At 43.0% G+C, this 21,444-nt stretch overlaps 1 non-coding gene across 1 annotated transcript; it reads right to left on the bottom strand.

Moving 5' to 3' along the window:
- Window positions 1-417: 417 nt before the first annotated feature.
- trnaq-cug (transfer RNA glutamine (anticodon CUG)) lies at window positions 418-489 on the bottom strand. The gene has a single exon. It is a non-coding gene; the product is annotated as a tRNA-Gln (tRNA).
- Window positions 490-21,444: the final 20,955 nt, after the last annotated feature.

Below are 21,444 nucleotides of genomic sequence, written 5' to 3'. Positions count from 1 at the left end.
TGAACAGCCAGCCTCTTTGTGTCTTGCCCTCCTTGTGCAAGGTGTCAATGGTCGTCCTTTGGGCAACTGTCAAGTCAGCAGTCTTCCTGTGGTTGTGCAGCCTACAGAACTAGACTGAGACCATTTAAAGGCCTTTGCAGGTGTTTTGAGTTCATTATCTGGTTAGAGTGGCTCCAGGTGTCTTCAATATTGAACCTTTTCACATATTCTCATTTCCTGACCTACTGAATGTGGGTTTTCATTGGTTGTCGTTATAACCATCAAAATTAAAAGAAATAAACACTTGAAAGTAGAATATCATCAAAAGGTTGATTTATTTCAGTAATTAATGACTACAGCTGGACCAATGAACAGACTGTGGACTTCTCCATAGACTGATCTGTGTAGATAGGACACCAGGATTACTGTCCAAACAAAAGGTTCCACTGAGATTTGAACTCAGATCGCTGGAGTCAGAGTCCAGAGTGCTAACCATTACACCATGGAACCTCCACTATGTGTAAACCTGCCTGGAAGAGAACCAGAGACATGTCTTGTCCACTGAGTTTTTATGGCCTTAACCACTAGTCTTAAATTGGAATGTTTATGACACCATCAAGTGATGATCCTGTGTCAGGATGTTGAACAAGGTCACAGCTTTTGCCTTAAACATAAGCATCTTGTTTGAAGACAAACTTTGACAAACATTGAAGGCCAGTGTTTGGAGTAGTTGTTTGGTTTCTCCATTGTACAGATCAGAGCATGCCTCACTGCACTGGACTGCATATATCCAGGGGTGGACTGCATGTGTCCAGGGGTGGACTGCACATATCCAGGGGAAGCACTGCATATATCCAAGGGTGGCAGTAACAGTATTACAAATACTCAAGTTACTGTAATTAAGTAGTTTTTCTGGGTACTTGTACTTTATTTTTAAGCCAGTACTTTTACTTGTACTTAAGTACAAATGTAACAAAATAATGTACTTCGCTATTTTTAACATCACAATTCGTTACTGAGTACACTTATTATTTTGACTAATGACCGGCCTTTTCTTAACCAATAAAGATACCAGTTACAAACTGACCAACATGGCTGACATTTGACTGACTGACAGACAGTCCGTCCTATGACAGCCAGGTGCATGGTCACTGAAGGGGACATCTGATTGGACCCTTGGACCTGATATAAAAACCGCGTGGCGCGAACGACGGTCAGACCCTCCTTCATCAGCTTATGAGGTAAGACGCGGTTTGCTCCTCCTGCTTGTTGTTAGCTTACTAGCTTAACATGTTCATGCTGATAATGTTGCTACATGTTTAAACCTCTAACCCGGGGGTGATGGTGGGGGGGGGGGGGGGGGGTGTTCTGGAGCCTATCCCAGCTAACTTCGGGTGAGAGGCGGGGTACACCCTGCACAGGTCACCAGTCCATCGCAGGGCAACACAGACAAACAACCATTCACACTCACACCTACAGGCAGTTTAGAGTGACTAATTAACCTAACTTGTCTTTAGAATGTGGAGGAAGCCTGAGTACCCGGAGAGAACCCACGCAGGCACAGGGAGAACATGCAAATTCCACACAAAATCGCCACCCCAGTCAGAATGGAACCAGGAACCTTCTTGCTGTCCTCTTGCAGTCCTCTGCGGCAGCACGGTGGTGCATCATGATGCATTTTGCAGACATGGGCCCCACATTTGGCACAGTAGCTCCACACTGGAATGCATGTCCTCAGGAAAACAAAAAGTTAAAGGTGCTTGTTGGAAGAATTCTACCTTAATTTGCTTTTTACTATTAATTAATTATAGTGTATGGTGATTAATCATTACTATCATAGTCCTGTGATCCTGTTTTATGATTGTGCTTGTGCCTATTCTAAGATGTGTGTATTCTGAGAAGTCGTGTCTGTCAGATAACAGAGGGTATAAGAAGGGAGCTGCTCTGAAAAGACCTTGAGCACTCCTACAGAGGCTGCTGTCTGTGTGTGTGACTGCTCCTTCCTGCAGGAATAAAAGCACTTGAGTGATGAACAGCTGATATTTCCTATCTGTTTTATTCCTAACATAAATTGGTCCTTCGAGCCGGATCCCAATACGCACTTCTCTGGCGGCTGCTTGATAGTGCACACTGACGAGGGTTCGCCTCCGCTAGAAGCAGGGAGCCGCTGGAGGAGGGAGAGCTGACGGGATCCTCATTTGAGGCTGCTCACTAGAGGCTGCTGATCATCCTGATCTCAGAGCAAAATGTGACAAATAGACACCTTTGTTCATTAGTGGGAGCATCACTTTGCAAGGGTGTAATAGCATGGACGGAGGGGGCATGTCCCCACCAATAATTTGATCACCTCTTTACTGACTGATGTGTTGTTCATTCATACAAAGTTTATCATCAGACTTTTTGTCACTAATGTTTGAATGAACAAACACACAACTATCAGCTTTGTGTTCAAACACAAACTGGATATTTGCAGCAATGTGAGTAAAGACAGACGACACATTTAGAACATGAGAAGAACAGCAGCATCAACTGTATCATTGGATAAAGAGCATCATCCAAAAGCTCCTTCATCAGAGTCTGGAGGAGGATCTGGACTGAAAGACCAGACTCAGACCTCCTGATCTATCCTGATATTGTTCCACTGTTACTATTGTAAATACTTATTCCGCTTCTGTATTATTCTCCTTCTTCTGGACACATTTTCAGCAGAACTAGTCCCACAGCTTTAATGTGAGCGACCTGAAACTTTTACAGGATGTCCGGCTGTACCGGGACACCTGTGCTACGACTTTTCTTTCCGTTCCGACGTACGGTTTTCACGTAAATCGCAAAAAACCAGTGGGCGAACGACACAGACGGTGAATGGGGAGAGAGAGAGAAAAAAAAGGCAAAAATCACAAAACCAGGAAGCCGAAAACTGAGGGAGCCGTTTCCATGGTAACCGTAACAACAGCATCAACTGTACCATTGGATAAAGAGCATCATCCAAAAGCTCCATACAGGAACATACACAACTACACACAGACACACACACACACTCACACACACACACACACACACACACACACTCACAGACACACACACACACACACACACTGATTTTCAAAATAAAAGCCTCCAAATCATTACAGACCTTACTAGGCCTGGTAAACTACATACAAGCCACCCAGAAATATGCAGACACACACTATACACACCTGCCAACACACAGACACACAAACATGGATTTTCAAAATAAAAGACCCTGCACAATAACAGGATATGGCTGACGTGTAGATTTTCAAAATAAAACACTTAAACATGTTTTAACATGCATTAGGGAGTGTCCCCAACCCACCCCCCCCCCCCCCCCCCCCCCACACACACACTTACACAGACACACACTGATTTTCAAAATAAAAGCCTCTAATTCATTACACAGCTAACTAGCGCTAGCCACCCCTACAAATTATACATCAAATCGACCGGCTCGGTCAGGACTACTACCCTCTGAGGTTTGGTAGCGATCGGATAAACGGTGTTTGAAAAAATCCTGAAAAACTGCAATCGACCCTCCCCACAGGCATCAAATCACTGTAAAAGGAAGGCATGGCGTTTGGGCATGCTTTCACACAGAACCTTCATTCAAAATGTAAAATGTAGATAAACATTAGACCTCTGACATATTGAGTCCCCATGTCTGTGCCACTTTTTGTTTTGACAGGCAAGCCACTTAAGCTGACCTAACCCCCCTCATAGGAAATAATGGGAAACTGGTGAGATCCCTGACAAAACCCAGCTAACTTTGGAAGCCTATCAGTCTGGCATGCCTCTACACAGAATATTCATTTCAACTGCAAACTGCTCATAAGGAGTTGGACTTTATCATACTGAGTCCTCATGTTCATGTCTTTTACCAAACTTCATAAAATAGCAGCCAAAGTCACATCCACATCTTTAGGATTCCTCCATTCAGAATGAATGGAGAAGCTTGGGGCCTATTAAACCTTATATAAAACCAATCAGAAACACTGTAAAATCATGAAATGTCATCAGTGGCATCTTTCACATCTGCCGGTGATCAGGAATGAGGTTTGGTGGTATATAATGGGGCGGACCGGCAGCAGAGTGTGGGTGAGCGCGCATTGGCCCACTCAAAATTTCTTGTGAAATTTTCTAGGTTATATATACAATAGTTATTTCTATTTTCTTTCCTGTTTGGTTCTTCTGTCCTTATGTTCCTTTCTTTGGTTGGGATTGTTGGTGCATTATCATTGAGGGTTTTTCCTGTAGAACAGACCAAAAGTCCAGTTCATATGTTCACTGGGCCGAAGCCTCTGTCATAAAATCAATAATGTCATAATATGCCACCAGTACTGTTGTCCACAGGATGAAATCACACGTTTAAAAATGATTATTATTTATATATATTTAACATTTCACCACAAGATGGCAGCAAACATGGTCAAACTCTCACCACCCTGTTTGCCAGTGATCTGTGTTTTTTTTTATTGCCCATTTCTAAAATGGCAAGTGTGAGTAAGAAAAGGAAGGTTGACAGCGAAGGCCGAAGTTTCAGGACAAGTGGAAATGGAAGAAGAATGTGAGGGCAAGACATCTTGCACATTGAAACCTGTGTTGGAGCCAGACCTGCCCTCTTTACTGCAGCTGAGAGCCCAGTCTCTTCCTTCTCATCAGAGGTCCCTCGTTAATCGCGGGGTTACGTTCCAAAAATAACCCGCAAAAGGTGAAATCCGTGAAGTGATGGGCTTTATTTTTTACAGCTATTCTAGATGCTTTAAGGCTGTGAAGCCCTCACTACACACTTTATACTCCTTTCTCTCCTGTTCAAACACTGTCAGAGTTCAAACCTTCATAAAAATAAGTCCAGTGTTACAGAATGAAACCAAAGCACAAAGCAAAATAAAAGGAAATATAATAACTGAAGATTAAACAATGGTTTGTGAAATGGAAGTTGTGGCGGCTGCACTAAAATGAATGATAAGTTAATGTGGTCTGTTCAGAGCTGTCAGTAAAAGCTTGTTTAACTGGTTTCGGCTGTCCCGCCTAACAAATGAAGAGATTGCTTCCAAAACGCGATAAATCCAGAAAAAAGTGTTTTCTTTCCAAAAAGGGTTTATATGAAACTTCTAGTTTTCATATAAACCCTCCGCCATGACGGTTGGAAAGCTGCCCCGTGATTGGTTGAATGGAAATGCTGCATTGTGCTGAAAATCAGGGCGTTTGTAGCAGATTGGGAAAAAGGGAAGAAGCGGTGCAGGGAAACATGGCGGATAACGTGTTTTGTTACTAATTGATTACAAACTTTAAACAGAGACCCCGTGTGAAACTTATTTTGGTGGTAACTCATTTTCTTAAACAGTGGCGTTTCTCGCCCTAACCCTAACCCTAATAATGCTGCTCACAGCTCAGTGTCTCAGTGTCTCCACTCTTCAGTCCATCAGTCCAGTCTGACCCTTTGGATGAGATTCTTTGTGTCTGAGTCCTGCCTGCTTTTGGACTGTGGAGCTGTTTATTCCTGTGTTTGGACCTTTTCAACCCTTTGTGGTCTCTTATTGGATTTTGTCTTTTGTCTGCTTTGGTTGTCTCTGTTATGTCCCAGGCTGAGGGGAAACCCACACACAGCATGTCTGCACCTCCCCACTCGTCCCCACTCTCAGATCGGCAGCTACACAGGCTGGTTTCAGTGTTAGGCTGCAGTTCATGAACTCAGAGCTGAGCAGTGCCCAAACAAACACAGAGACACTACAACACACTAAAGCTCCCTAACAAGAGAAAAAAGGAAAACCAATGACAAAGCTGGAACCTAAAACTCCTGCTGGGGAGTAATAAACTCCAGTAAACACCAAAGAAATCCAACCGCCGAGGCTGCGCTACAACAGCTCTGATGGACTGATAGAACACTGACTCATGCACAATAACATGAGGAAAGACTGAGTCAAACTTACACTTCCTCAGCCCAGGTTTTAACCTCTGCTCTCCACCATGCTCCACCCTGCAGGAAGAAACACAGTCAGAATGATTTTCTAACCAACATGAGTCCAAACTGCTGATCAACATGAAGCAGAGTTCCTCAGTTTGTCAGAGACACACAAACAGACTGAAACTCATCTGTGTCGACTCCAGAAGAGTCTCTCCTGATCTGCTCTGTGTTTATTCATGTCCTCCATTCTGTGAAATATTGCTCTCTGTCAGTGCTTTACTGTAAAATCCTCTTCATGCAGCAACAGTGTAGGTTTGATCTCAGCATTGTGCATTTATCCAAAGCAGCAAACAAGCCACACTGTCTCTGACTGTTTGTTCCTTTCACTCTATATGCAAACACAAGCCTGGTTCACATGTGTCATGGATGGAAGAGTTTCTGACACACTTCAAATAAATACATTCACTCATGTCTGTGTGTAGTTTTTACAGTGATAATATTGTAGTGTCTCCCTGCTCTCTGTCTCTGACTGAAGGAACTCCTCCTTCTACCATTGTGTTGTTGTCTCCTCTGAAGCTTCACATATGGATTGTTTCAGGAACATTTGTTTGTGGAAATAATTCAGTGGTTCTTACAGCTGAGGACATTAATAAGTAGGGCATCATTTAGTATTTGATCTGCACTAAGTGTGACTGAAAATCAGTCTGTTTGTATTTTGACATGAAGAACGTGTATAAAGAAAAGTGAAGTTAACATGATGGACACTTAATGATGGAGGAAGATGAACATCAGGGATCAGTGATTATTTCTTCTCTGCAGTTTCAGTCCATCCATCAACAGCTGTGGATATATGAGCTAAACTGACAGACTGAGGAGGACTCATGCTCTGTGGTCTCTGTGTACCTGAGAGTCTTCAGACTACAATCTGGACTGTTGAGTAAAGCAGACAGCAGCTCCACTCCTGAGTCTCCTGGATGATTGTAGCTCAGGTCCAGCTCTCTCAGATAGGAGGGGTTGGAGGTCAGAGCCGAGGCCAGAGAAGCACATCCCTCCTGTGTGATCAGACAACCTGACAGACTGGAGGTACAAAACATGTCATGAACTCAAGAAGAAAGAAGGAAAATCCAACAGATCTTCAACATGAACATGAAGCAGAATTTAACTGATGATCAACAAGCTGGATCCTGACCTGAGAGTCTCCAGTCTGCAGTCTGGACCCCCTAATCCGTGAGACAGCTGCTTCACTCCTGAATCCTGCAGGTCATTATTATCCAGGTCCAGCTCTCTCAGACTAGAGGACTGGGAGCTGAGGACTGAGGACAGAGCTTCACAACTTCTCTCTGAGAGGTTACAGCTGCTCAGCCTGAAAGAAATGAAATGTGTACATTTAACAATACTGAATAATTGTAAAAAGTAGAGCAGTGCAATGACAAAAACAATTCTACAACATGAAAGGACACTATTGTCTAAGCTTAGTAATGTCAGTGGTTATAATTTGTGAATTATGTTTGTACATTTTTATTATTAATCATCTGTCATTTCTATGGCAGAGAACAGGAATCAGCCAATCAGAAAAAAATGTATTGTTGCCAGGTGAGGTCTGAGATTCAGCTGCAAGCACACGGTGCAGCAGACGTTATGGCATATAGGGCAGGCCAGGAGTGAGAGACAGGGAGCGGGTTTCCTTCTATATTGATCCTCCCTCTGTGTTTCAGTCACTTCATGTGAACTGATTGTGTGTGCTGATCAACACAAGCAGACACATCAGCACAGATTCATGTGAACTAAGTTACCTGTTGTGCAGCTTTTTTTGGAGGCTTTGGGTAATCTGTTTCTAATCTGTTTAATCTGATCTGTTCTGTGAAGTCTCTAAAACCTGACAGTGCAGCTGATGGCCTCATTGGGAATACAGTGAAACAGAAATGTGGTTTTTGTGGTTAAAGTCATGGTGGCACAGAGGTAGACAGTAACAGATGTAAACATTTTGTTCTAATAACCTGTTAGTGTAGTGCCACCATGAGGCTGACAGAACTGTTTCATTTTCAGTTGGTTTTGTATTTGTCATCATGGCTTAAAATAAATAAGGAGTTATTGAATCTCTCAGTAATAGTTGTTGAGTTAACCCTTTACTTCTGTCAGTATAATAGCTGTTGAAATCCACCAGAATGCAGGAAATGGCTTCTACTTCATCCAAAATGTTCTGGGGGAGGTAACTCTGATACTTTTCCACATTAAAACCATACAGCCTGTCCTTATTAGCTTTAGATATGATTCCAGCCTCAGACCTTTATGGTGCATTTCCAGGCTATTCTTTAAGGTCAGTGACTTCATATTGTTCATCTTCAGCAGTTTCTGTTTCATAACTTCCTAATGTTCAAAGGTTTTCTACTTTTCACAATAAAACAGCTTCATCTATTCAAAGTGTTTCAGCAACTTAAATTCAGACTGCAGATTCTCCAGCAATTCAGAGCAATCCTTCACATCATTCAGAGCAATGCTTCAGCTGCGGCAACCAAACTCACATTTTCTGCAGGAAATGCTTTCTAGTTAACTTTGTGTTCATAGTGTGTCAATTCATATTTTCCTCTTGTTTAATGAGCTGCAGTTTAATGTTATAGATGTACTTGCACAATCCATCATCATTTAATCTCTTGAGTGAAGCCTACATCTAGAAGGTTTCATTCCTACATTTGTTTTGTTTGTAACCCAGTTTAAAATCCCCACATGTTTTAATGAGTGTTGATCATTTCAGTTCAAGTTTAAATGTGTAAGCATTTAAAATGTGATTTCAAAGGGTAAAAAGTGTTACATGTTTGTTGTGTTATGTTAAAGAATGTTGCTGAAAGATGTCCCACCAGCATAGATGGGGTTAATAACAAGTGACAGGACCGTGAGCACAGTGTGACACAGACTAGGAGAGGTGTGTTGGAGAAACATGTGTAACAGAGATTTTCTGTCTTCATTTCTAAGTTAGCAGTGCACAAAACGCTGTGTAACTTGTGTCTTAAGGTTGTTGACAGGACAATCTGTGAGAAGAAGTCTAGCAGCATACTGAGAGGCGGGAAGACTTTCAGCACGAAGTTCAGACGGTTCATGTTTGGTGCTAATGCTAAAGCTAGCTGTTAGCCACCTGGAAGAATAGATTCAAGTCAGTTGATGACAAGTGAAGGGACTTTTTCTAGCTCTAGTTGGACTCACTCAGTCCACTGTTTGAGGAGCTCATCTGCTGTTTTCCACCTGAGGACAGAGAAGAGACACGGACGGAGGTTGGAGCCACTAGGACTTGGGAGTTTCTTCCGGCAAGAAGAGAGGATAGAGACAGTAGACGGAGTCTGTGGTGAGATGCTGATGCTGAGCCTGCTCCTGTGACTGTTGGAGGACGGGACTGGAACACCTCAGGTGCTTGTTTTATTTTGCTCACAGAGTGAAGCGGCCATTAAGTTTTGGGCGTCCACGAACACAAGCACCGCATCAGGCCTGCTGCGGTATATGTCAGTCTGTAATCATTTAAGTTGCTGCTTTATAGAGTGTATTAAGGTGTGGGGGCCACAACTTTTGTTTAAGTGACCTTGAGGTTGGTAAACTGAGTTTCTGAATTCATTAGAGGGTTAAGAAAAAAGGTTATATTGTGTTTTTGCCTCCAAACAGCTGGAGTGTTTTTCTTTAAAAAAGTGACATTTGATGTTTAAGGCTCCAAAACAATATTCTAATTTTATTTTCATGTTCTTAGTTCACCAGCATTAACCTTTTCTTAAATAACTGAGAATTATTTTTCTAAAACCTTGTGTTGTGTTACTTATTACTCACCTGAGAAAGGGCAGTGATTCAATTGCAGAGACATATGCAGACGTAGTTAAGATCTTCATTAAAAATATAATTTAAAGATGGCCATTTGATTGATGGGTTAAACACTGCACTTGTGTGTATTAAAGGGACATCCAAGATAATAATTAAAACTGAGTTAATCAGGGTTAAGAAACATTGGATAAATACTTTAAAAGAACCTAAAAGCCTGCCCTCATCTGTAATGTGGTGAGAGTTGCTCCTCTGGCACTTCCTGTGTTTTTCATTTCTTGCTCGTTTCCTTGTTTTTGTTCTTTCCAGGCGCGATGGTCCAGCTGGGTGGAGTCGTGGCTTCTTCTCACCTGGGTTCCGTTTCCCGTCATTCCGCCGGCTACTTAAGCGCCGCCTCCCTTCTCCTCGGCGCCAGTTCTTCACTGCTATTTTCGTACTAAGCAACCAGCCACCTTTCTGTCCGTTCTAAGTGACCAGTGACTTACCTTGTTTTTTGCCTAGGCCTCCAGCCACGCCACCCGGTTGTTTCTCGCCCTGGACCTGAGTTGTGCTTCGCCCTCGTGGTTGTTTTTCGTTCCTCCTTCAAGTTACCTCGTAGTTCGCCCTTGTGGTTGTTTTTGGTTATATTTTGGACTCAGCTCAGTTTTCTCCTCAGTGGTATGTAACCATGTTAATTGGGCTATGGCAATGCATTTAACTGCACACAGGGAGAAAAGGTTGTTAAGAGCCTTGAATGGGTGTGAATGAAGAGACACAACGGATTTAAGTGCAAAAACAAAAATATATTATATTAATATAGTCCATACACAACACAAAGTTCAGTTCACAGGATCTCTTCCTGTGTTAAAATTAATTGTCCCAAAAAAAATGCAATGAGGGGGAAAAAATAAAGCTGGTCCATAAATCCAATGGTTCGCAATCCAAAGGGAAAAATTGAAATGATCCTACCCGTTAAGCTCGCCACTTGCTTGCACAAGAATGTCCAATTGAAAGGTCAACAAAAAAAAAACCTGACCTGCAGGGCCAGAAGTAACAATTAGTAATCAATAAAAAAAATTCAGTTTACCGGTAAACACTAGTCATAATCATAATAGTTTCAATTCAATACATTCAACATTTCAATATCTAAACACAGTTTAGTAACATTCCATGCAATATTCCAATAAGAAATCGTCCATTTTAACTGCGCAGTTTTCATTGCAATATTGACTTCCTGGTTAGTATTTCACATTAAATCAAAAGAAAACACAATAAATGAAAACACTTGCTTAACAAACAAGGTAGCCGAATTAAAGTTCACATTTTAATGTGTAAAACAAGGTGCACAATGTTGGGGTGCTTCAAGTATTGAAGGCTTAAATTAAGCAGAGTGTCTTAAAACACTCGCGTTCCAAAGGGAATTCCACTCGCGGTAGCAGCACCGCGTAACAAAAGTTTAAAACATTAACTAAACAAAACTGCTATCGATACAGAGTTCTTAGCTCGGTTAAATATAAGTTATGCTTACCGCAGAGTCAAAGTGAGGTTTACAACATATTATTTGAGGAGAACCGGAGTTTCCAAAACGCTCAGCATGCCACCAGCCACAGCAGGAGTTGAAGTGCGGCCGGATCCCTCCGCCAGATAGGACTTATTTTTTGCCGCGGTACTGAGACAACGAATCAGAGACGACACAGAGCGTCAGGTGGAGGAGCAACTAGTGCAGTCACGTGACATGGGTTACAGGTTCCCCCCCTGTTCTTATGTACGTCCCTGTACATGGTGCTGGCTGGCTGCGGATTACAGGCGGACAGATGGTAGTTGGCAGTTCATGTTCTTCCTCCTGTAGGGCATGAATGAAAGCTGTGGATAACCCATGAAACAGTGACTGAATGCTCTTCAGGATTGGTTGTCCAAGCTTGTTGTATTGCAGTCTGTCTGGAGGTTTCCTGGTTCGAGTGGAGATTCGTGTTGTTGGTTCTGGTTCAGAGTGGTCAGAATTGTCCGGTGATTCGGCTGAGGAAGAAATGCTAGATTCCAGTGGTAAGTCTGTTTCTATTTCAGGTTCAAAGGACAGGTTTTCTTCAGGTTCTATGGTAAGTATGTCAGGTTTTTCAGTGGTTTCGGGTTCAGAAATCCTCTCTGGTTCTGGTGTCTGTGCTGTAGGGACAGCAGGTTCAGAGGATGGGGTGTCAGTGGTGGAAATGGCAGTGGGAGGTGTCGGCAGATCAATCACACTGGTAAGTTTGGTGGGTTCAAAGGTAAGTGGTTCGTACCAATATTGTGGTATCAATTCCTCTTCATCCGACTGAGGTTCAGCAGGATCCTCTTCAGGTAAGGTGTCTGAGGTTTTTGTTTTTTTTTACAGTTAGCTTAGTTTGGGTGGTTTCAGGTAAGTATCCACAAGGCAGTAGAAGGTCACGGTGGAGGGTTCTGATGGGTTTGGCTTTGGTTTCAGGTCGTACAGTGTAAACTGGGAGATCCCCGGCTTTCCTGATTACAACGTAGACATCAGTTTCCCATTTGTCTGCAAGTTTGTGCTTGCCACGGAGTCTCACATTACGGACCAGCACCCTGTCACCGATGTCCAGGTTGGAAGGTGTAACATGTTGGTCGAAGCGGGCTTTGTTCCTCTTCATGATCTTTTCTGCATTTTCCATAGCAATCTGGTAACTTTTCTGTAGATTAGTCTTGAGATTCTGGACGTACTCTGAATGACTTTCACCGTTTTCTTTCACAGGTAGCCCAAATAACAAATCAATAGGAAGGCGGGGCTGTCGACCAAACATGAGCTCATATGGTGAATAACCGGTGACATCGTTTCTGGTGCAATTGTAAGAGTGAACCAAAGGCTTAACAAAATCTCTCCAATGTGTTTTTTCTTCTGTGGTGAGTGTTCCAAGCATGTCCAAGAGTGTTCTGTTGAACCGTTCTACTGGGTTGCCTCGAGGATGGTATGGAGTTGTGTGAGTTTTGTGTATACCCGTCATTTTGCAGAGTTCTCTGATGGTGCGGGATTCAAAATCTGGTCCCTGATCGCTATGAAGCTTCTCCGGCATGCCATAATGGACCAGGAAGTTGTCCCAGAGACACTTTGCAACAGTTCTGGCTTTCTGGTTTGGAGTGGGAACAGCTATGGCATATTTGGTGAAATGATCAGTTATGACGAGTATGTCTTTTGTTCTGCTTTTGTCAGGTTCCAAAGATAAAAAATCCATGCACACTAGTTCCAGAGGTCGGGTGGTTTGGATATTCACAAGAGGTGCTGCTCTTTCAGGTAAGGTTTTTCGCAGAATACATCTTTCACAGGTTTTGATTTTAGTTTGGACATCAATTGCCATTTTCGGCCAATAGAATCTTCGCCGAACCAAATCGAGCGTCCGTTCAATGCCCAAATGTCCCATTTTGTCATGAAGGTCAGACAACACTTCAGATCGGTATTCTTGAGGCAGCACAAGCTGGTAGTAGAGATGGTCCCCCACCTGTCTCTTCCTCACGAGAACGGCATTTTGGAGCTCCATACGATGTTGTTCTCGGAGGAGAAGTGACAGTTCTGGGAGTTCATCCCTTACGGTGGGAGGTGGAGTTTCCCCAGTTTCTAGCAATGTGATGATGTGCCTCAGTGTTTGATCTTCTCTCTGCTTTTCAGCTATCTCTGTATGGGTAAGCTGATTGATAACAGGAGAGGCAAACTGAGTGTCGTTAATGAAGCTGTCAGGCAGACTGTCAGTGTGGATGGTAAGTGACTGGACAAGAGCAATCTCATCGGCCTTACTGTAAACAAGCTGGCGGTCACAGATTGCCTGGACAGTGTGCTGGTCAATGGTGATAGAGGGATCATCAAGGTGATATTGGGCAAACTTGAGGATTCTCTCCCTCTCTTTTTGGGACAATGGGTCATTAGTTACTGGTTCGTGTGGCATGCGTGAAAGAGCATCTGCATCCAGGTTCCGTTTTCCAGAGCGGTATATGATTTTAAAAGAGAATGTTGAAAGAGCAGACAACCATCTATAACTAGTGGCATCTAGTCGGGCAGAAGTCAGCAGGTAAGTGAGTGGGTTGCTGTCAGTAACAACTGTGAAGTGGGTGCCATACAAATAGTCATAGAACTTATCAGTGACTGCCCATTTTAAAGCCAAAAATTCCAATTTGTGAGCAGGATATTTGGATTCACAGCGTGAAAGGCCTCTGCTGGCATAAGCGATGGCTCTGTTTTGTCCATTTTGTTCTTGATACAGGACAGCTCCGAGACCTGTTGAGCTGGCATCGGTGTGAAGGAGGTACGGTTTCTGTGGATCGGCAAATGCAAGGACAGGTGCAGAGGTGAGTTTGGTAATGATTGTCTTGAAGGCTGTTTGGCAGGCTGGAATCCAGCGACCTCCAAATGGCTCTTTGGGGTTGAAATACTGGTTGCGATTTATGGTGGATCGGATTTTCTTTTGTGCAGGTGGGTATCCAGCAGCGAGTTCATGCAATGGTTTAACTACTGTTGAGTAACCTTCCACAAACCTTCTGTAGTAGCCTGCAAAACCAAGAAATGAGCGTAGCTCTTTCAGGTTTGTGGGGATTGGCCAAGACTTGAGAGTTTCTATTTTATCAGGATCTGTTTGGACTCCATGTCTGGAAATAACATGCCCAAGGTACTTCACAGATGTCTGAAAAAAAATACACTTTTCCACAGACAGCTTCAGTCCATATTCTTTGAGTTTGGCAAGAACTTTCAACAATCTCTCCTCATGTTCTTCCAGTGTAGGTGCAAAGACAATGAGGTCATCAATAAAGACTAATACTTCTTTCAGGTTCAGTTCTCCCATACACCTTTCCATTAAACGCTGGAATGTACTGGGTGCATTTGTGACACCTTGGGGCATTCGATTGAACTCATAGAAACCAAGTGGGCATGTGAATGCTGTTTTCTGTTTGTCCTTTTCATCCATTTCTATTTGATAATATCCTGATTTCAGGTCAAGCACAGAGAACCATTCTGATCCAGATAGAGCAGTGAATGTGTCTTCAAGCTTTGGCAGCGCGTAGGCATCTTTGATGGTTTGTAAGTTTAACTTCCTGTAGTCAATGCATAATCTCACACTTCCATTTTTCTTCCTCACAACGACTATGGGTGAAGCAAAAGGTGACTCTGACTCCCTGATGACTCCCGAGTCAAGCAACTCCTTCAAATGCTGTCTCACTGCATCCAGATCTTGGGGATGGATGGGCCTGGGACGCTGCTTGAAAGGAGTAGGGTCTGAGAGCTTTATATGGTGTTTGACTTTGTCAGTTCTCCCAAAGTCGAGGTCGTGTTTTGCAAAGACTTCCGGGATGCTGTTGAGTTTCTGTATTATGCGATTCTTCCATTGAGGTGTTAAAGGTGAATTGCCGAAATTGAAATTGAATTCAAGATTTGGTGAAGACACAGGTTCATGCACGCTCTGTTCTTTACTCATAATGGATTGGATGGCGCTGATCTCAGCAATGGCGGCTCTGGCTGGGAGGGTTATGTCATGGTCAGACTCATTCTTGATCACCACAGGTAAGTGATATGGCTGATGAGTTGGGAGATCTACTACACAGGACTGGACAATTATACCACCAGGTAGTGAGAAGGATACTGGATGCTCAACCAAGATGGACTTTTCAGACTGAAAGGAGCGAGTGATTGCTATGCCCTCCAAGGCAACAGTGTGTCCAGCCGGGATGGTCTGTGGACTGGTGGAGTGCAGTTTCAGGATGCCATGATGTAGAACGTTTGCCAGCCTGTGTCTTAACTCAAGGATTTTGTGTACTGCTCTGTAGCCATGTGCATAGGGGATGAATGAAGGGTGAGTGGAGAGGTAAATTTCATACATAGGGTCAAGTGTGTTGGTGCCGATGAGAATGTATGGCTGGCTGGAGGTTCGGACATCAGGCACCACTAAGGCGAGGGTGTCAACATCCTGAGGGGCACCGAGGAATTCAGGTGGGAAAGTGACAGTTAATTCTACATACCCCATGTATGGGACCAGTTGTCCATTAGCTCCTTCAATTTCCAGCAGGTCATGCAATGATTTTATCTCTTGATCTGGTAAGTACTGTTGGTGAAATGATTGAGAGATAGTGGTGACCTGAGATCCGGTGTCCAGTAAGCAATTGAATGTGTTACCGTTTATTGTGATCTGCGCCGTACTTTTTGCACCGATGAGTCCTTTTGGTAGTGAGATGGCTTGTCGAGGTTGGTATTTGGGACTTGGTTCTGAAACAGCCTCTGCCTGTCCCCCTGCAGAGACTGTGTCTAGTTTAACTGATTATTGTTTGAATCCCATGCTTGTTGTTTCTGTTGTAATTTTTTCTTCTTCTGTTGTACAAGTGTTGGATTTGGGGCATTATTACATCCAGCTGAAATGTGTCCATCCTCTCCACACTTGAAACAATATCCTGGTCTGGGTCTGGATGTGTTGCTGCTGAGTACTGGTTTTGCTGGTTTGTTTTTGGCTGAGACTGGATTGGAAGAGGGAGATGAGGGGGATCCTTGTGCCAGCAAGGCTGACATCTGCCTTTGTAATTTCTGCATCTGTTGCTTCAGCTCACTTATAGCCTTGTTGTCAGTGTGGCCACAAGAACATGCATTCTGAGAGTGGACATGAGCTCGCTGCTTGGAGGTTGTAAGATGTTTTTTCATCAGACTCTCTTTAGTCAGCTGCCTGTCCTCTTCTGTACGGAGCATTAGCAGAAACTCAGAAAAGGATGGTGGGTTGCTCTTCCTGTGCTCCAGCTGCAGCTTGTCAATCACAGTGTCCCAGCACCCACGACAGAACTGCTTAAGTAGATGTTTGTCAATGTCAGAAAATGGAATGCCACCTCTCTTCACCACTGTGTTTAATGTGAGTTGTAATCGTTGTAGATAAGCTGATGGTTTCTCACCCGGATCTTGCAGAGTATTCAGAAATTGAGCAAAGAGTTCCTCTCCATCTTTAACAATTGCGTAGGCAGAGTCTAACACTTTCAAATAGACAGTTGGTAATGTGTCTGGACCCAAACCTTTGACAACATCTGCAGCAGGTGAGAGCAGGCTTTCCAAAATTCTGCGAGTCACATGTCGAGGTGGAAGGGATGGATCAGCCAGCAGCAACTCAATATATGATTTCCAAGTTTCATAATCAGTTTCATTATTTGGTCTGGGGGATTTTCCAGAAAAAGGACGGATTCGGAGGGAAGGTAAAACATGAGCATTCAAGTCATCAGTTTTCACAATGTGTTCAACCACCACTTTTTGTATTTCAGTTGGATTTAAATCAGAGGCAGACAAAGTCAGTCTTTGGGTTCGGGGCAGCGACCCCTGTTGGTCAGGCATGGAAGGGCTGGAAGCAGAACCAGGTTGGATATTTTGTTCAGTTGGTGACCCCTGTTGGCCAGACAAGGGTGGTGCAGTTCCCACAATCTGAACTGAAGCTTCCTCTTCCAAGTCACTGCTTTGTTCGACAGAATCCAAATGTTGACTTAGCTGATTCATGACTTCCTTTAAAACATCTTCAAATTTTTCACCACTGTGGTCTGCCATTTGCTTCAGTTGGTTGATGTAGTCAGGGGGGTTTCGAACTCCTGCTGTGGCTGGGCATTCAGTGGCAAGTAATTTGACACACAACATCAAATCAGGATCGATCTTGGATTGGTAAGAATATGGCAATAGCGGTTCGAGAGCGTTTATTGCTGTGCGGTAAGTATACTCAACGATCAGGTTTTTATAGAAAATACTTTTAGGATCGTCAACATAAATAGTGTTCTTTATCGAACCATACTGCTTAAGGCAATCTATTATTTCCTCATCACTCTCTGTGTTAGTAACACCGGAAATAATCACAGAATGTGAAACATTTACCCCACTCTTTTCAATGAAATACATTTTTTTTTTGGACATTTCTAAAAAAAAAATTATACATTCATACATTCATTCACACCACCATCAGGCTCCTGGCTAGCTCGCCAAGTGTAACCATGTTAATTGGGCTATGGCAATGCATTTAACTGCACACAGGGAGAAAAGGTTGTTAAGAGCCTTGAATGGGTGTGAATGAAGAGACACAACGGATTTAAGTGCAAAAACAAAAATATATTATATTAATATAGTCCATACACAACACAAAGTTCAGTTCACAGGATCTCTTCCTGTGTTAAAATTAATTGTCCCAAAAAAAATGCAATGAGGGGGAAAAAATAAAGCTGGTCCATAAATCCAATGGTTCGCAATCCAAAGGGGAAAATTGAAATGATCCTACCCGTTAAGCTCGCCACTTGCTTGCACAAGAATGTCCAATTGAAAGGTCAACAAAAAAAAAACCTGACCTGCAGGGCCAGAAGTAACAATTAGTAATCAATAAAAAAAATTCAGTTTACCGGTAAACACTAGTCATAATCATAATAGTTTCAATTCAATACATTCAACATTTCAATATCTAAACACAGTTTAGTAACATTCCATGCAATATTCCAATAAGAAATCGTCCATTTTAACTGCGCAGTTTTCATTGCAATATTGACTTCCTGGTTAGTATTTCACATTAAATCAAAAGAAAACACAATAAATGAAAACACTTGCTTAACAAACAAGGTAGCCGAATTAAAGTTCACATTTTAATGTGTAAAACAAGGTGCACAATGTTGGGGTGCTTCAAGTATTGAAGGCTTAAATTAAGCAGAGTGTCTTAAAACACTCGCGTTCCAAAGGGAATTCCACTCGCGGTAGCAGCACCGCGTAACAAAAGTTTAAAACATTAACTAAACAAAACTGCTATCGATACAGAGTTCTTAGCTCGGTTAAATATAAGTTATGCTTACCGCAGAGTCAAAGTGAGGTTTACAACATATTATTTGAGGAGAACCGGAGTTTCCAAAACGCTCAGCATGCCACCAGCCACAGCAGGAGTTGAAGTGCGGCCGGATCCCTCCGCCAGATAGGACTTATTTTTTGCCGCGGTACTGAGACAACGAATCAGAGACGACACAGAGCGTCAGGTGGAGGAGCAACTAGTGCAGTCACGTGACATGGGTTACAGGTAGTTTTTTGTTTTCTCTATTAAAGTGAGTAAATGTACCTGCTTCTGGATCTCCGTCTGTGATCGCACATAACATCATCAATATGACTACAGAGGGGAGCGCTACATGTTGTTGAAGTGTTTTCTATATTCACATATGTTTGTCAGAAATATTTTACACCAGAAAGTTCCAACAATTTTATTTTGGAACTCATTTGTACTAGTTATATCTGCAACTCATGCTGATATACAACTGAAAACAAAACCATGCTGCATCTCAAAGAGCTTTAGTAAACCCAAACCTCCCTCATTGATCAGACAACTTGACAAGAGTAGAGTTACAAAATCATAAACTCAAAAAGCAAGAACTAAACCCCTACAGACATTCAACATCTGGGGTTGGGTGGGTTAGTAATGCATCATAAGTTCAAAACATAAGCAGCAAAATCCAACCAATCAACCAATGAAATGTGAAGACTGGATCAACACCCAGATTTACCCTGACCCGAGGATCTGCAGTCTTGGGACTTCAGAGCTCACCCCACCACAAACTTTACATCACAACACATAAAACTATTGAGACTGACCTCAGAGTCTGCAGTCCACAACTCTCCAGAAAACCACGTAGCTGCTCCACATCCTGCAGGTGGTTCCCACTGAGGTCCAGATATCTCAGCTGGGAGGGGTTAGCCTTCAGAGCTGATCCCAGAGAGCTGATCTCTGACAAACCACAGCCACACAACCTAATAAAACAATACAAGACATTGATAGAGCCATTGATACCACTGACCATCTAATAATATGGGATAACATTAAAACATACAGATGACTGTTACTGGGAGGGAAGAAAATAATAATTATTCACTGAATTACTGAGCAACATTTGAACATATGAGTAGATCTGATTTGTCATCAGAGCAACAGTGACTGAAGATACACATGTCTGTGGTCCTTTTCTGTTTGTCAGTCCTGACAGATGATTTAAACACTGGACCTCAGCCTAATAATAACATTAACTGACCTGAGAACCTGCAGTATGCAGTGAGGACTGTCCAGTCCAGCACATAGCTGCTTCAGTCCTGAATCCTGCAGCCTGTTCCGGTTCATGTCGAGCTCTGTCAGATGGGAGGGGTCGGACTTCAGAGCTGAGGCCACAACTTCCCAGTGAGTCTCTGAGAGTTCACAGTCAGAAAGTCTGTGATGACAGAAATATCAGAACATTATGAAAGGGACACTTTAAGTAGTAGCAGTGATCTCATTTGATCTGACTGTTTGACATGTAACAATAGTTCTGATCATTCTCATCGTCTCATTTTGACAGTGTATTTCACTTTATTCCTCTGTTGTAGGTTCTTCCAGCTGATATTGCTGAAAGATAAATTCTTCTCTTTCATGCAGAGACTTTAAAGAGTTATTCTGTTGTGTGACATCCTGATTGAACTGTTTGTGTAATGGTATGTGTCTGCATGTTTGCATACCATGATGTTGTGCTGCAGTTTTTGCAGTCTTTGTATCTATGTAGTTTGTGCAGCTCTTTGGCCACATGCAGCTGTTTTAACTACAAATAAAGACACATTTATTGTCCATTCATTTAACAGCTTCAAACAGAAACATACAAAACAATGTTGTCACAGTAGAAGAACATCTGAGACAAAAACACAGCTGATGTGATGTGTCAATGAACACAAGGAGCTCTGTTAGAGAGAAACACACAGTGTGAATGTGTCAAAGAACTAAACCAGTAATCTGCACTGATTGGTCACATCTGGACTCACCTGAACTTTCTGCAGTTCCTCACAGCTGGAAGCAGTCTCAATCGTCCTTCTGTTGTTGTGTTGTACTTCATCAGGTCTAGCTCATCAAGAACCTCCTCTGACATCTGCAGCATGTAGGCCAGAGCTGAGCAGTGGATCTCAGAGAGTTTCTTCTCTGATCTGGTCTCTGACTGCAGGAACTCTTGGATCTCCTGATGCACTGAGAGGTCGTTCATCTCCATCAGACAGTGGAAGATGTTGATGCTTCTGTCAGGAGACACTGTATCAGTGCGTCTCTGTTTCAGGTTGTTGATGGCTCTCTGGATGGCCTCTGAACTGATCTCTGTCTGACCCAGCAGGTCTTTTAAAAGTCTCTGGTTTGACTGTAGGGAGAGACCATGAAGGAAGCGAACCATCAGGTCCAGGTGGCCAGTTTCACTGTTCAGAGATTTCTCCATGACTCTGTCCAGGATGTCATCCAGAGATGACCAACTTTTCTTTCCCAGGAAGTTCACCAGCTCTTCATCGTCCCCATCAATGAAACAGCGTATGAGGTGGAAAGCAGCCAGAAACTCCTGAACGCTCAGATGGATGAAGCAGAACACCTTGTCCTGGTACAGGCCTCTCTCCTCTTTGAAGATCTGTGTGAACACTCCTGAGTACACTGAGGCTGCTCTGATATCGATGCCACACTCTGTCAGGTCTGACTCATAGAAGATCAGGTTTCCTTTCTGCAGCTGATCAAAAGCCAGTTTTCCCAGAGACTGGATCATCTTCCTGCTCTCTGGACTCCACTGTGGATCTGTCTCAGCTCCTCCATCATACTTGATCATCTTCACTTTGGTCTGAACCACCAGGAAGTGGATGTACATCTCAGTCAGGGTCTTGGGCAGCTGTCCTCCCTCTCTGGTTTCCAGCATGTCCTCCAGAACTGTAGCAGTGATCCAGCAGAAGACTGGGATGTGGCACATGATGTGGAGGCTTCGTGATGTCTTGATGTGGGAGATGA

Source organism: Parambassis ranga, unplaced genomic scaffold (genome assembly GCF_900634625.1).
Source record: "Parambassis ranga unplaced genomic scaffold, fParRan2.1 scaffold_37_arrow_ctg1, whole genome shotgun sequence".
In the NCBI taxonomy this organism is placed as follows: Eukaryota; Metazoa; Chordata; class Actinopteri; family Ambassidae; genus Parambassis; species Parambassis ranga.
The sequence above is the reverse complement of the archived record's forward strand: the minus strand, read 5'-3'. Positions and strand labels throughout refer to the sequence as shown.